The 17722-nt window shown below is 37.8% G+C and overlaps 1 protein-coding gene across 1 annotated transcript in view; it reads left to right on the forward strand.

Moving 5' to 3' along the window:
- The first annotated feature begins 13060 nt into the window (after nucleotides 1-13060).
- Nucleotides 13061-17722, forward strand: part of KCNG2 (potassium voltage-gated channel modifier subfamily G member 2) — a 168881-nt gene continuing 164219 nt past the window's right edge. Inside the window, exon 1 of the mRNA XM_074204700.1 lies at nucleotides 13061-13132. The gene's annotated coding sequence lies outside the window, so the exon portion shown is untranslated. The remainder of the gene's footprint in view (nucleotides 13133-17722) is intronic.

The raw sequence follows: 17722 nt of genomic DNA on the forward strand, positions 1-17722 counted from the left end.
AAATCATCAGAGAAGATAGTATGATATAATACATTTTCTTTTTTTACTTTTTTCAAGGTGGTGGGGATTGAATGGCCTGTCTGGGACCATGGGGCTGGTTGCTTGCTGTGTCTCTGGGGTGGGATGTAGGCTTAGGGCCTCTTAGCCCCAGGGGCCAGTTCTCTGTTTGCTGTGCCACTTGGCTGTTACACAGCACACTTTTGAAGAGAGACAGAGTGAAAGGAAAGAGAAAATATAATAATTGGTAGTGGGCAGAAATGGATGTAGGGAATTACAATCAGCAACATCAACGGGCAGAAATGGATGTAGGGAATTACAATCAGCAACATCAACTGTGGAAAAATATGGAAGTAGCTTCTCTGATGGACTTATGTTAAAAAATGAGATCCACCCCAGAGAAAGAGCTGATGGTATTGGAACACAGACTGAAGCACATTTTTCTCTCTTTTTTTTCACTTTATTTCTCATGAGGCTTTTTATTTTTGCAGGGGAAGGGGGGATTATGTTTTCTCTTACAACAAGACTGTTTTAGTAATGTGTAAATAAATAAAAAATGTAAATTAAAAGACTAAAAAAATTAAATAAAATAAACTTTTGGTTAATTTGATATAAAAATGAAGAAAACCAAATTACTAGTATCAAAAATGAAAAAAAGGTGAATTCATCACCAATGATGAGGAAATTAAAGTAATAATTCAGAACTATTTTACCCAACTGTATGCCAATAAATTTGATAATCTAAGTGAAATGAATGTTTACAAAAAATATAAATTACCCAGATTAAAAGAAGAGGAAATTAAATATTTAAATAACATTATCCCAGAAAAAGAAATTGAATAAGCCATCAATGAAATCCCTAAGGAAAAATCTCCAGAGTCAGATGGATTCACAAGTGAATTCTAACAATCATTCAAGGAGCAATTATTTCTAATTCTATATATAATAGATGAAAAAAATAAGTGAAGCAGGAGGTTTGCCAAATTCCTTCCATGACACCAATATGGTGTTGATGCCTAAACCAGGAAGAGTTAAAACAAGAAGAAAATTATAAAGCAATTTCCCTAATGAATATGATTGCAAAAATTTTAAATAAAATATTGGCAGAACAATTATGGCAAGTTATCATTAGGATACAATAATATGATCAATTTATATCCAGAACACAGCATTAGTTTAATATTAGGAAAACTATCAGCATAATTGATCATATCAATAAAACCTAACAGAAATCATAAATTATCTTACTAGATGCTGAAAAAGCTTTTGACAAAATACAGCACCCATTCCTACTAAAAGCATCAGAGAACATAGGAATAAATGGAATGTTCCTTAAAATGATAAGCACTATCTATCATCAATAATCAGTATATATAATGGGGATTCCCAATAAGATCAGGTGTGAAACAAGGAGGTCCATTTTCATCACTATTATTCAATATCGTATTAGAAATGTTAACTTTAGCTATGAGAAGAAAAAGAAATTGAAGGAATCAAAATTGGTAATGAAGAAACAAAACTCTCACTCTTGGTAGATGATATGTTGGTATAACTAAAGAACCCTAGAAAATCATCTAAACAATTCCTGGAAACAATCAGCATCTTTAGCAACATCTCAGGATATAAAATAAACCCACATTATATAAAGATAAACCATCAGCATTTCTATATATTACTAACAAGATACAAAATCAAGGGATAGAAAGAGAAATTCTATTTAAAATAACTTAGACAACATAAAATACTCAGGAATCTACCAACCAAGGCAAACTGAGAAACTTCATGAAAACAACTATAAAACACTTTTCACACAAATAAAATCAGATCTAAATAACTAGTCACATGTCAATTGCTCATGGGTAGGCTGAGCTAATATAAAAATGACAATTTTACCTAAATTAAATTACTTATTAGTGTCATACTAATCAAATTTCCAAAAAATTACGTTAGTGAGCTAGGAAAAAAATAGTAACTAAATTCATATGGAGGAATAGAAGGTCAAGAATATCAAGGGAATTAATAAAAAATGCAAAGGAAGATAGTTCAGCATACCAAATCTAAAATTATATTATAAAGCATCAGTATTCAAAACTGTTTGGTGCTGGCTAAGAAATAGAATGGTGGATCCATGGAATAGATTGAGCGCAAAAGAGACAGCAGTAAATGACTATAGTATTTACTGTTTGATAAACCCAAAGATTCTAGCTTCTGGGATAAAAACTCACTCTTCAATAAAAATTGCTGGGAAAACTGAAAGATAATATGGCAGAAACTAGGCATAGACCAACATCTCACACCTCATACCGAGATAAGGTCTAAATGGATGTAAGATTTAGACATAAAGGTAATGTTATAAGCCAATTAGAAGAATAAAGAATACTTTACCTTGTCAGATCTATGGGAAGGGGAGCAGTTTATGATCAAAGAAGATACAAAGAACATTATAAAGAACAAACTCGATAATTTTGATTACATTAAATGAAAAAGGTTTTGCACAAACAAAATTACTGCAACTAAGATTAAAAGGAATGTAGTAAGCTGGGAAACAATTTTACAACTAGTGTTTCTGACAAAGGACTCATTTCTAAAACATATATATAGAGAACTGAGAACTGTGTCAAATTTACAAAAGAGGAAATCATTTCCCAGTTGATAAATGGTCAAAAGATTTGGAAAGGAAATTCTCAGATGAAGAAATCAAAGTTATCTATAATCATATTAAAATTGCTCTAAATCATTATTATTTTTAGGGGTTTTTTTTCAAGGCAAATGGGGTTAAGTGGCTTGCCCAAGGCCACACAGCTAGGTAATTATTAATTGTCTGAGACAGGATTTGAACCCAGGTACTCCTGACTAGAGGGCCAGTGCTTTATCCACTATGCCATCTAGCTGCCTCTAAATCATTATCGATTAGAGAAATGCAAATTAACTTCTGAGGTACCTCCTCACACTTCTCAGATTGGCCAAAATGGCTAGAAAGGAAAATGATCAATTTTGTTGGTGGAATTGTGAACTGATCCAATCTTTCTGGAGAGCAATTTGGAATTAAAAATTGCATATTCTTGGATCCAGTAACACTACTACTTGATCTGTATCCCAAAGAGTTCATCAGAAAGTATAAAAAAACCCACATGTACAAAAAATACTTATAGCAGCTCTTTTTGTAGTGGCAAAGAACTGGAATTTGAGGGAATATCCATCAGTTGGGAAATGGCTGAACAAATTGTGATCTATGTATGTGATGTAACACTATTGTTTTATAAGAAATCATGAGGGACAGGATTTCAGAAAAGTCTGAAAAGACTTGAATGAAATGAGCAGAACAAGAACATTATACACATTAACAAGGGGTGATGATCAACCATGACAGACCTGTTCATTTCAGCAGAACAATAATAAAAGACAATTTGAGACTTGTGATGGCAAATACCCCCCATATCCAGAGAAGGAAGTATAAATGAAAACCAAAATTAATCTTCAATTTTTAAAAGTTGTCATTTATTATATAATTTTTTTCTCTATAATGTTTTCTTCTGTTTGGATCTGATTCTCTCACAACATGATTAATATTGATCTATGTTTAGCATAGTTGTAATAGAACCTATATTACATTGCTTTCTGATGGAGGGGGAACAGAAGGGAGGGAGGGAGAAAAACTGAAATTGTCAAAACCTTGTGAAAACAATGATTAGTTAAAAACTACTATTGCATGTAGTTGGAAAAACAAATAAAATATTCAAAAACAAAAGCAAACAAAAAAACCTATCATACTAAAAAGCACAAGAGTATCATCCATTTTCCAGAACCCATGCAAGCATGCCATCATGGAACTGACATACAATACTTATAAACTTCTCTGAGTAACCAAATTTTGCTATGATTTTCCTTAAGCTTTCACAATGGACAGTTATCAAAGACCCGGATCAGATCGACAAATATTGAGTACAAATTTCTATTATGTTCTTGGCATTTCTCCTGGAGTTGTCAAGCAGCAAATATCATATCAACTGTTCCTCAATCCTTTTTGGTTCTATGGTAGATAGATGACTATCTTCCAGGTGAAGGATTAACCTATTAAGAAGGACTCTGGCAAGAATCTTGCCTGTTGTGACTAAGAGAGAGCCCCCACAACTGTGACTGTCACAAGATGACCCTTTTCCCTTTTCTTTTTAGAAATGGACAATGTATGTGATGTTTGTATATATGTGTGTGTGCATTATTTGATTTGATTTTAAAATTTTATTTTATTTTTCCAGTCACACATAAAGATAGTTTTCAACATTCATTTTCTATAAGATTTTGAGTTCCACATTTTTCTATCTTCCTCTCTTCCCTCCTTACTCCCTATGACAGTGAGTAATCTGAGTTAGCATATATATATATGCAATCATATTAACATATTTCCATATTAGTCATATTGTGAGAATCGAAACAAAAGGGGAAAAAACCATGAGTAAGAAAAATACATAAAGCTAATTTTAAAAAGTGAAAAATACTAAGCATTTGATCTGTGTTCAGACCCCTTAGTTCTTTCTCTGAATGTGAATAGCATTTTCCATCACAAGTCTTTTAGAATTGTCTTTGATCATTGTACTGCTGAGAACTAAGTCTACCATTGTTGATCATCACATAATGCTGATGTTAATGTGTACAATGTTCTCCTGGTTCTGTTCACTTTACTCAGTGTCAGTTCCTGAAAGTCTTGCTAGTTTTTTCCTGAAATCCATCTGCTCATGATTTCTTACAGAATATAGTACTCCATTACATTCATATACTACAATTTGTTTAACCATTCCCCAATTGATGGGCATTGCCTCAATTTCCAATTATTTGTCAGTACAAAAAGAGCTGCTATAAATATTTTTGTACATGTGGATCTTTTCTCCTTTTTATGATCTTTTTGGGCTACAGAACTAGTAGTAATATCAATGGATCAAAGGGTATGAACAGTTTTTTAATCCTTTGGGCATAGCTCCAAATTGCTCTCCAAAATGGTTCGATCAGCAGTAAAGGCTTTCTTGAACTCCTCTTGCCATAAAACCCAGAAAATTTCTATCAATTTTGGTATGAGAAGTAGAGTCCCTCCCCTCCAACCTTGTAAATCTCAGCTTAAATAAAATTAGCACCAGGTACATTGTCACACAAGAAGATCCCCATGACATTCAAAACCTCTTCTTCAGTTGGAAATTCAGCTAGAGAAGTACTGACTTCAACCTGTATTATATGGTCAGTGGCTTCAGCATTAATTGACAATGGTCTGTTGAGGACACTATGGAAATGTTCAGTCCATCTCTCCAAGAGAGATTATCCATTCTCCAAGAGAGATTATCACATTATCACTAATTAATGTTGCTTCATCAGCACTGAATAATTGAGATGTATCATATCTTTGGCCCACAAATAGCTTTCATGGCATCATAAAAGTGTCTTCTTGTTATGTCTCTCTAAGGTTACTTTGCACTTTACTTTGGGGGGGGGGGGAGTTGTAAGGCAATGGGGTTAAGTGACTTGCCCAAGGTCACACAGCTAAGTAAGTATTAAGTGTCTGAGGTCACATTTGAACTCAAGTCCCCTGACTCCAAAGCAGGTGCTGTATCCACTGTACCACCTACCTGCCCCCTGCACTTTACTTTTGATGGAATTAAGTGTTACTTTCTTAAAGAAAGATGTACCTTGCTGGTAAATACTGTGGAGTTCTCATTTTTCTTTTAGAAGCTTTTGAATTTCCCTTTCATTTTTGTCAAGTCAGTCTTAGCTTTCAAGCATTGTGGCTCAGATGAGTAACTGAAATACACTGAGAAGGACTCTAATCTGTTGATATTAAGACTCCTGATAATCACTTGCCTTGGGGCTACTGCTTTTATTGATTGTGAATGTTTAGCTTGGAGAGGATAAGCTTATGAAGAACCCACCAATCAATACTAGACATTGCCTTTGTCACTCTCACATCCTGTCTGTCTCTTCTCCCTATAATGACACAGTCAGTTTTTGTTGTTAGGGTACATCCATGAAATGGTATTGCATTTAGGTAACTGGAAGACAGTGTTGATGAGGGCACGAGTTGCAAAGTCTTCAATAGTAAGTTACTCTTGCTGTTGCTTTATCCCTTCCAAGAACTCACTGCCATGTCTGATAGTCTCTGCCTACTCTAGCATTCTTTGGCACATTGATGATGAGGGGTGTCCAGGTCTTCATAATATTTGTCTTTGATCTCATCAGGGTGGAAGCATATGCACTGATGATGGTGGCCATCACACTCTGAAGAGCTTGTCATTCTTTCTTTTGGGGAACCATACAAGCTTGTTGACTAGATTAGTTTTGATTGTGAAACCTATGCCAGTTTCTTGGCATTCCCCAGTACTGTGACCACTCCAGAGAAAAATATATTCAGCATTGATATAAATGACCTTGATTTCCCAGCCTTGCTTCACTGGGAACTATTGTTTGGATGCACTACCTACCGGGTTCTCTCATATTAAGACCTATTTCTTTCAGGACTACTGGATTTTATGTTGTACATAAGCATGTACATATTCCATTTACTAATGATAAGTGGAATCATCTTTGTAGTTTTTGTACATCTTGCTGTGTTTTCAGCCTCAGAGTCTACATTGATAAGCAGGCCAGGGTTGGGTTAGGTGAAGTGAAGTGAACAATTTTTAAGGCATCTTCCTCATATCAGGAGATGAATACTGCAGACCTTAAAAAAAGACTGCTCAGACACCCAATGGAGTGTCAAATATTACTGCTGCTTCAGTCCAGTGAAAAGATGATCTGATGACCTGGGTTGTCTGTATGCAAGGTTGTGACTATGGCTCCCAGTGTATCCACACCTGTGTATTTTGAGATAGTTCAAAAATGGTAAAAATGGTATAAGTGATGTCTTTTGATACATGTATAAACTGGATTTAAATAAGGCAAAGTTGCATGAAGCCATTGGTCTCACTCTCTCTTTCAGAGTCATTGAAATCCAGTGGCAAAACAAAAGGAGGGAGTAGATAACCTTGGTGTATTCAAAATTAATCTCCAAGTGCTCCACTGCCTTCATGGCTCATTGGAACAAATGGTTCACATTCACCTATTCTGTAGGGTAAGCCTCTACATGCTTGGGGTAGACGCCCTCCTAATTCATTGATGGGTTTGAAGCCTGTTGTTTACTGTCAGTCTGGCTTAGCCTGTCTGCCAAAACATTTTTAGTGGGGTGTGGTCACTGTGCGTGATACAGCTTCTTGGAGCCAATGAGGAGAGTTGGGTGGCAGGTGGATGCCAAAGATGGAAAGAAGTTCTGAAAAGGGCTTGGCAGCCCTCACAGCAGAAGTATTAATCTTCCCTGAAGACATACCCCAATAATCATACTCAACTCTAACATTTTGCAAACAAATATTGAAGGATAAAACATACACACATTATTTACTCAAGAACTTTGTACAACTTTGTTTTCCAGCTTTGATAATCATTGAAAAATTAAATTTTGGTTTTGAATGGTACTAGGTAATATGAAATGAATTTTCAAGGTAATTTCTCTGTAAGTATATATTTAGAATACACTTTAAGTCTGCACATTTTATATAAATTCTAGATAAAAATATATATTGTGGAGGAATTGAATTTGGATCTTTTAGTTTTTGTTCCTTTCCTCACTCTTTTCCTCTTCCATCTCCTCTTCTAATGCCTCTAATTCATCAAATAATTGGTCATTTTATCTGTGTGCATCAATAAATTCCTTCATTGGTTTGGTTCAGTCCTTTTTCATCTGTAATGCCTCTGGGACTCACTTACCAATCTCTCACTGACACTAATCAGTTGGGTTCCCAAAGGTATAATTGTTACATTTCCCAGTAAACCCTGTAGGTAGTTATCCTTTCAAACACTTGCTCATGAATGATAATCAATATGCTTTCCCTGAGCAATCAGCCAATAGGCTTACTTGCATCTTTAACAAAGGGATTTGTTCAGATGGAAAAACAGGAAGTACAAATAATTTTCCCCAACACCTGGGCATATGACCTTCTCTGAAGACATTCAGTTGACTTCTTCAAATGAAATTAAGATATTTAAGTCTCCTACTCTTCAAATCTTGTATTTCAAGGCTTTCCTTTTTACTTTTCAATGTCTCCATCTTTTAGCCTCTTCTAAACTTTGAGATTTTGCCAGTCTCCTCTGGAGACTCTCATTATACATCCTTCAGGAAGCATTTTCATTTATTGCTGTGGACCAAAAAAATATTAATCACTATAATTCTCTAGTAACCAGGCTCTGACCATAGCTATTTTGCCTATGGATACGGATAGATTGTCTAACCTGTTGCTTATCCCACTAAGCCCTTTCAGTATGATTGAACCTCCTTCTACTTGCATCATGCTAACATAGCCTCTTGAACTTGTGTGAGTCTTATGCCTTGCTATGAGGTTAATCAATCTAACTGCCAGAAAGTTAAACTAATTGCAAATCCAGTCTACATATACAAAACTAAAGATATATTTTCTCCAAAGCATAAGAATACTTCAAGAGCAGTAGTCATGGGTAGAGGATAGAGAGCAGAGCCCAGAGACAGAAAGACCTAAGTTCAAGTCTCATCTCTGAAACATAATAATGCTCATAAAGGCAAATCCCTTGCCTTTCAATGCCCTAAGTCAGAGTATAAAACAAAAGTATTAAGTAGGCATAAAGAGGTACAAAAGACTTCCAAGTGAGTCCAGAACCGATTTAAAATTAATTGAGAAATATTTAACAAAATAAATGAAAATACAATAAAACAGATAACAATACATTTGAAAACAAAGTCAAGATGTGGCTCTTTATCTTTATGTCATAGATTAGTGGTCTTACAGAGAAGGTGCTGAGACCTGTATGGCTAAATGGAATTTCTTCCTGGAAATTTCCTACAATAATGAAATCACAGATCCAGTCCCTATTAATAATAATATATCTAGGATCCGAGATCCAGTTGTCACTTGCAATAATTCATCAGAAATTTTTGTTTTTGTGAGGCAATGGGGTTAAGTGACTTGCCCAAGGTCACATAGCTAGATAATTACTTAGTGTCTGAGGCCAGATTTGAACTTGGGTTCTCCTGCCTCTAGGGCCAGTGTTCTATCCACTGAGCCACCTAGCTGCCCCCTATAATTCATTACCCATCATATAGCAGTGAGCTTCTCTGAATTTAGATAAACAGATTTAAAGTTGTCATGACAGTTCATAGATGCTGGTCCTAAATGCAAAAACCTCTTTAGTATGGTAGGCTGTGTTAGAGCTTGGACAATGGCACAGACTTAGGACACTCAATCACTTAGATGGCATAATGAAGCATTAGAGTTTCCTTTCTATACTAATTTAATTTCCATACATGTTAAAAAGTATATAAAATTTACAGGTTAATGTTCTCTGATGAGGCCTACTGTAGTAAAACTTTAATAGAAGTCTAAAAACAATTTGAAAATCATGAGTATTTATTTTTAGTGACAAAAATTTTTAAATCAAATTTCTGATGTAAAGACTTTTAAATTGCTATATCTTTGGACTAAAAATAACCCTAGGATGATGGATATCAGAGACTATAAAAATGAATGCAAGTTAATTTTCCCTGGGTTAAAAGATAATCTGACAAAATGCATGAAAAATCCAGGACTAACTCATTTGATAGACCATGACATCTAACTATAGCCTGGTTCTATAAAAGCTCCAGTATAGTGGCATTATTATTCAATAGTGGTAAGAATATATATTATCACCTTGCATTAGGTAACATATATACAAATGTTATTTCATCAGTTCAGCAACAGGAACATACATATAAATCATTTGCAAACTTCAGAGTGCTATATAAATATTGGTTACTGTTGTTACTGTTATTATTAGAAGCAGATTTAATTTCCAGTAAATTATCATATGAAATAGGTTAAATAAGTTGATTTTTTGTTAAACCTTTTGTGAAGTGAATTATTAACATCTATTGTCTTTTTTAAGCACCTCAGTGTACCAGATTACCTAAAATAGCATGGGTGCTTTCAAACTGATAGGAAGTGTAAAGCACGAATCCTTATCACCCCATCTCAAGGAATTAAAAGGAAATCTTTTTTTCCCCCAGTCAAAATCAGACTGTTGTAGAGTTTGGAGCAAAATGGAGACTAGTGACTGCTTTTCACTCTAATTCCTTCCTTTCCATCATTCTTGGAGATGAGATAAGGATAAGTTATTACCATCAATTGGAATAATCTGCATCCAATGGATATAACCTTATCATTATTATTGAGAAAGTCTATACCAAAATAATATGTCCAAAATAGAGAGTAAGAAAATAAGCTCCATGCAGCCTTCTATCTTTCTTCTTTGTTCTTCCACATCCAGCTGTGAGACCCTGGGTGGTTAGGAATTTACAAAAACATCTTGCAGTTGTGACTGCAAAACTACTGTTTTCAATCTCTGAAGAATATTGAAGGGCAGGGGAGATGCCAAAAGCCTTGTGATGAATGAATTGTGCTTCCTATCACAAAATGAAGGTTTAAAAAGTGACTTCTGGAAGTTAAACCTGGGTTGGATGAATGAATTTATAGAATAAATTATTTGACAGATGGTTTTGAACACTCATTGAGGGAAAGTAGATTACTATTAATTACCTCCAGTTCACAAAGTCATGACAAACTAAGCTTTTGTGATAGGATCATCATATTGGTAAATTTGGAAAATGCAACAGATACAGAGTATCATGATTTCAAAGTGTCTCCTATATTCTTTGGGGAGAAATGAAGGTTGGAGAATAGGGTAGTTAGAATGATAACTTGAACAAACTGCCAAAAAATTTAGTAAAATTTTTATTGATGGTTTTTAATCACCAAAACTTCTCCCAATATCCTTCCTCCTCCTAGAAATCCATCCTATAGAACAAATAACATTTTGAAGAAAACTACCAATCAGTACATCTAAAATGTCTGTAAATATGTGCAATGTACCATACCTGTGGATCTCCCATTTCTACCAAGTAGTAGAGTGTAAATATCTTCTTGCATCTCTTCTTTGGGACTATGTTTTTGTTCTATTAGTTTGCAACATTAGCTTTTTATTTTATGACTGTTTCTTGCATTTTACATTACTGTAATCATTGTGTAATCTTTGTTTTCCAGACCCTGGTTATTCTGTATTAGATTGTGCAGATCCTTTCATGTTTCTCTATTCATCACATCCATTATTTATTTATTTATTTGTTTGTTTGTTTGTTTGTTTAATTATTTATTTAATTATTTGTTTATTTTTTAGGTTTTTGCAAGGCAAATGGGGCCAAGTGGCCTGCCCAAGGCCACACAGCTAGGCAATTACCAAGTGTCTGAGACTGGATCTGAACCCAGGCACTCCTGACTCCAGGGGTGCTTTATTCACTAGGCCACCTAGCCAGCCCCCATCACATCCATTATTTTGTTTTGTTTTTACAATACAATAATCTCCAAAGCATACTAATTTAGGTATTGAACCAGAATGGTCTCTCTAGTGGTGGACTCTGCCCTCAGTTCTGTTCCATATAATATTTCCAACAATCAGAACTAAACAAACATGGTATAAGCTACTTGCTGAGGTAGTGAGCTCTCTATAACTGGAAGTATTTGAATATTGGATCTGTAAACCTGTTATGTTAGGGAGGTTATAAAGAGTAGTTCTGCATAGCTTGAAGGTAGACAAAATTACCTCTAAAATAGCTTTCAACTTTAATCTGATTCAATGAGATGAGTCAAAATTCTGTTCAAGGTCTTTAGTCTTTTGGGTCAAGGTTTCAGGTGGAAAAAAATTTTTTTTCTACTGTAAAAATAAATGATAGAATAATTTACTGAAACATTTTGATCTTTTCAGAGGGAATGCACTGTATTCCTCCAAGATGTGATTATTGTCACTATTACTGAGACATATCAGCTCCTAATTCATTATAGCAGTGTTGGCCATCTTGGCCTGGTACCCACAATAATTTATGGGTGGAAAAATACTCTCTCAGGGATACAAATGTCTAGACTCTTCCCTTCTGAAGTGCCAACAAAATTCTACTGTAGATAACCAGTTTTGTAATATTTCTAAGGACAGTATTTGAGACTACCCTCTGACAGATAAGTGATCTGGATTCCTTGGAAGTTTCTCACTTCTCACATGCGAGTTTACTGGCACTCAGAGACTTGTTTGCTTCCCCTATGGTATTATAATGATATTGCTATTTGAAGAGAAAGAGGGAAGTGACCAAAGTGGTGGCAATCTATGCAGGATTTCCAATAGCAGGTGCCCCCCTTATTGGGCTGTGGGATGGAGGAGGAGGGAGGATGAGACTGGATGTTTGGACGGATTCTTCCCACTTCACTTAGCCCGACTGTGGCGCCACTAAGTTAGACTGAGAATAAGCCTAAGAGTGAGTTTCCTAGGGGGTGGAGAGCTCTGAGAGAGAAGCGGTCTGCATAAGGTTCCCTAGGCTCTGGCTCCCCGAGAAAGCCCGGACACCCCTGCTTCCTGGCAGCCTCACCTGCAGGTCCGCTGATCTCTTTGTTAGTCCCAGGAGCGAAGTTGGGGAAGATATCCCCGGGGCCCAGCGACCCCGACACTAAGCCAGGAGAAAAGGAGAAGAAAAGAGGAGAGAGGCAGAGAGGAGAGTGGCGACAGCTCGGGCTGATCCAGGACCCGAGGAGGGAAGCAGCGGAGGAGGTGGGGTGGCCCGGCCGTCGCGGGGCTCATTCAGCTGCCGCTGGCCATCGTCGGGGTGGAGGTCGGGAGAGACCGGGGGTCAGCTCCTTTCGGGGGCAGGGAAAGCCAAGGGGGGGGGGCGCTCAGGGGGCTGGGGCCTCGGGAAGCTCCGCTTCTCCTGCCCCTTTCTTGGTGCAGCCCCCGCGGCCCCCCAGGAGCCCACTCCTCAGAGGCCCCACTCCTCTGCTCCTGCACGTGGGCAGCCAGTCCTGGGCCGGAGTCTCGGGTCCCCAGGGTCTCGGCGCTGGCCGCCCGCCTGGCAGCCGGCACCGCCTGCAGGGGGCAGAGGCAGGCAGCCTGGCTCGAGGCGGAGGCAGCCTAGGGAGAGGCAAGGACCCGGGACCTTCCTCGGGCACCAGACCACTTGCTCAGCCCTCGCTCCGCAGCAGCTCGCGCCGGGCGGGGAAGTGGAGGAAGAGGCCGGGAGGTAAGAGGACCCCGCGGGGACCCGCAGGAAGGGAGGAAAGGGACCAGTCCCGGGGGGAGGAAAACTTTGCTTCCCTGCTCAGTCCAAGAGGACTTCAGGGAGTTGAGCTCGGAGCCGGGGCTGGGGGTAACGCCCTGGCAGGGACTTCTCGCGCGCATCCTAGGGGCAAAGAGTGTGGGCACCTGAGTTTAAACCCTTCTTCTGATGCTTACTCCCTAGGTGACCTTGGGTCTCTGAAATAAAGGGGCCGGGTTAGATGGCCCCGACAGCCCTACAGCTCTAACCTGTGAGCCGTGGGGTGCCTAGGGACACCCAGGTGCACTTCCCAGGAATGTACAGTCAAGCTGGGAAGGAGGTCCCGAGGGCGGTGAAAGGGCTTGGCTTCTTGCTGATGTGGGATGTGTGGGGTTCGGGAGGTGCTGGGAAAGCCGGTGCCGCAGCTCGCGGCCAAGGAGAGCCAGGCTAGCCGCTGCTCCCCGTTCGCCTTCCTCCTCAGCCCACGCCTTCACCTTGCTCCCTCCCTTGGGTTCTACCATCCTCTGACCTCGCTGCCGGTTTTCTGCCTTTTCTCCTGGAGGTAAAGCAGGCTACTAAACTAGCTAGCTGCTGTCTGAGGGCTGCCAGGGAAACTGGACGAAAACTTCAGGCAAAGTGGCTGGGACTCTAATTTGCTTTACGTGCTCCCTTTGCTGGGGGCTGAGAGCTTTCTTGCCGGAAGGGGGGGTAAAACCAAGAGAGATTGACATCAGGATATGAATTTTCGATGAATCCAGTGGGGCACAGGGTCAGAGCGAAGGCATGCTTCTTAGCTAAAGCAAATAAAAATCCTGCCTCTGGCTAACACCTCAATCAGTTCCACTGGGATTTGGGTTGGCTCTGATGGAAGGGAGCTATGGACTTCTTCCTTCCATTTCCTTCTTGCCTTTGACGTTGGCTCTAGGATAAGAGGGGTGTAGGGCTAAAGAAAGGTCTGCTTGAGTCGTGGGCTTTGATTTAGGTTTCTTTTGGTTTGTTGTAGTTAGCAACAACCACCCCATTTCGTTTGGATCTCTTAAGTGAAGACGAATCAGAGGGGAGCTTCAGATGAATTTGGGGATCCCAGCCAGGGCTTTCCCCTTTTCCTGGTCTCTCAGAAACAAAGAGGACCACGGTGCTGACAACCGGGGTACTCTGGTGAGAATTTGGGTTGTATCTTTTCTCCATTGTATATTGCTTGGACGTAGGCCCTCCTTTCTCCATCTCTGTCTTTAAAAATGTTCTTTTAATAACAATGCTTAAATTCTGACAATTTCATTTTAGACCCCCAATCCTCCTTTTATCTCTAATTTCATATTGGGTGATATTTGTACAAGGAAAGTATCAGATGTGATTTTAAACTGTTAATTTAATGGTTTACCCTCCCTTTATTTCCCACTCTTCACCCTCATCCTATCTCTCCAAACACAAAAAGAAACAATCTCTGGCATTTTATGATTGACTTGTGTGTATAGTATGGATTTTAGGAAGTCTTTCCGCCTTACGTTTTTTTTAAAAAAAAACCCTCTTCCCCTCTCCTTTCCCACTTCCATTTCCTCCAAGGACCCCAATTTCTCTAAAGCCATAAAGCCAGCCCTCTTGCTCAAATCTAATTTTATGATCAAGTGGCATGCTGTGAATAATAGATTTTGACATTGTTAGGAAACCTTGGGCTGATTACATTATGATATGATCCCTATGGAATTGTTAAGTACAAGACTGAATTAACTCTTCAGTATCTGACTTTTCTCAATAAGCAAGATGTTTAAAATATTCTGGTTAGGGAGTAAATATTGTTCAATTAATGTAAATTGTCCTACAATTTATATTTTCTCATATCAATATAATCAAAGCACAGTGGGATTTTAATTTCTGCTACAATATGTAAGCATTAGTACTTCACTAAAGAGAAGCATTCTTTCAGATCCTGCTCTATATTTCATCTACTTATCAGTATTTTAAATAATAATCAGAGTACAATCTGAATATAAGGATTTTAACTTATTAGTGATAGTTAGGAAGTTAATGAGGTTATTCTATTGTTGGGGCACTGGTATCACAGTGTAATGGCATATACTGAACTTTGCATTTTGAAGTTATATTTTGGGTAGTTCAATTCCTTGGTTTTGGACTTCTTATAATATGCTAAAGATATATGAAACACACCAAGAAGTATATATGATTGAGTTTTTTAAGGTCTACTTTTTATGGTTTTATAATAGAATAGCAATTGTAAAAGAAAAGACTGAAAACAACCGTCAGATTTTCTTTTTTCAAGGTCAAAGTCAAAATAGCATTTTGAGTTTTCCTTTTCTTGTTCTTCAGTTTTCATGTTCTACTTTGCAAAGATTTTTTTTTAATCAAATGGCATTTTGGGGTAGATTTGGGAGCACAGAGGAAAGAAACATAGTCGATATAAATGAAGTAGAATATTTTAGTGGAGCTTGAGTCTTCTTTCTTTCAGGTTTTAGCCTACTGCCCTGCTCATGTTATATGCTTAATTAATGAATTAAGTCAGAGATTCTGACAATACTAGCCTACAGTTGGGGACCTTGGAGGCACCCTTAGTTTCTTGCCTCCTCTCATTCCATATATCAAATTAGCCATTGAGTTTTGTTCATTTTAACCTCCATAACATTTCTTGAATCTCACCCTTCTCTCCACTCACACTGTTTATCACCCCAGTTTATCACCTTGACTAGAAGAGTGCAATAACCTCCTAGTCACTCTCCCTAACTCCATTCTGCCCCCTCTCCAATCCATTATTCATACCAGTGCTGTCAAGCAGTAATAGAAACACCCCTGAAAGGTGCATATTGACTTAGAAAATCTCAAGTTAACATTATCTATGTAACATCATAGTTTTATTTATTTTTTTATTTTCCAGTCATTTTATTCTGATTTGGGCAGTTCAAGTTGAATAATTTTGATCCAACAATTTCACAAATGATATCTATTTCTTTCCTTCCTTCCTTCCTTCCTTCCTTCCTTCCTTCCTTCCTTCCTTCCTTCCTTCCTTCCTCCTTCCTTCCTTCCTTCCTTCCTTCCTTCCTTCCTTCTTTCTTTTTTGCAAGGCAATGGGGCTGTGGCTTGCTCAAGGCCACACAGCTAGGTAATTATTAAGTGTCTGAGGTCGGATTTGAACCCAGGTACTCCTGACTCAAGGGCCGTGCTCTATCCACTGCGCCACCTAGCCACCCCCCACTGCGCCCCCTAGCGCCCCCACAAGTGATATCTAAAAGGTTTAATAGAACCAGTCTCCCCAATCTCTTAAGATCAAATACAGTTTGATAGTCAGTTTGGCACCAATCTGACAATCTTGCCTTATTTTCCTTTATGTTACACAGCTGATCTTCTTACTGTAAGAAGACCCTGGTCTTCCTCATACAGTACATCCCATCTACTCTCTTTGATTCTTTGGACAGGCTGTCCCCTCTATCTGAAATACACTTCTTTCTTACCTATGCTTTTTAGATTCCCTACGTTCCTTCAAGGTTCAATTCAAATGTCACTATGAGGTCTTCTCTGACTATCCTTCTCACCGGCAGACGCAGCTATTATGGTCTTTCCCTCAAAATTAACATTTATTTTGTTTCTATTTCTATTTGTACTTGTTGACTCCTCTTATCCCATGTAAATTCCTCAAGGTCAGGAAATGTTTCATTTTTGTCTTTACATCAACAGTACTTTGTATAGTTTTCTGGTACATAGTAGGGTAGTAGGTAACTAAGAAGCAATTATTGATTGATTACTATATATAATATTTATGAATAAATAAAATGAAACATTACAACTCAAAATTCTCTCTAAATATACATTTATATATCTATCTTACTTTAGAGTTTACAAAACATTTTCCACACAACTGTAACTCAGTGGGTTGTGCCAATATTTTTATGTTCATTTTATAGACAGGAAAATTGATATTCAAAGAGTTTATGATTTGCCTATGGTTATATAGCTACTGAAACTTATAATCTGATTTTTCTTATTCCAATTTCAGGACTTCAAATATAAAATAATGCTTACATATATTAATTTTTTAAAAAATCCATGATTTTGTCATTGAGAGTACTGTTCCCTTCCAACCCAGACTTTGACATCTTAACAGGCAGTTTCCTGAATTGTTGTGACCCTCTCACCCCATAAAAAGTCATTACTTTGTAAACATTCTTCTGATGATGAGTCTTTCTGACTTGATCTGACTGATACCTGGACAACAGACAAGTCATCCATTTCTGCCCACTAATTGAAGCCTTCCTTTTTTGATAAAACTTGCCAACCAAACTCTTCCACTGGCATATCTTTCAGGACCCCACACTCACCACCCTATCGTGATGAGGCATTTAGGTAGGACTTCAATGGAAGAATTAAAGTAGCAAAAATTCTATAGCCTTAAGAGTTCTTAGAGATCATTTAGCCCACTTACCTTCATTTTACATAGGAAGAAACTGAAGCCTCAAGTTCTTAAGTTACAGATCACAATCATATAACTAATTGAGGAAGTATTGGAATTCAAAATCCAGTACTCCATTGCCAAAACTTTTTTTTAAATGCAAAGTATCAATAATCAAC

The sequence above is a fragment of the Macrotis lagotis genome, chromosome X, assembly GCF_037893015.1.
Source record: "Macrotis lagotis isolate mMagLag1 chromosome X, bilby.v1.9.chrom.fasta, whole genome shotgun sequence".
NCBI lineage: Eukaryota > Metazoa > Chordata > Mammalia > Peramelemorphia > Peramelidae > Macrotis > Macrotis lagotis.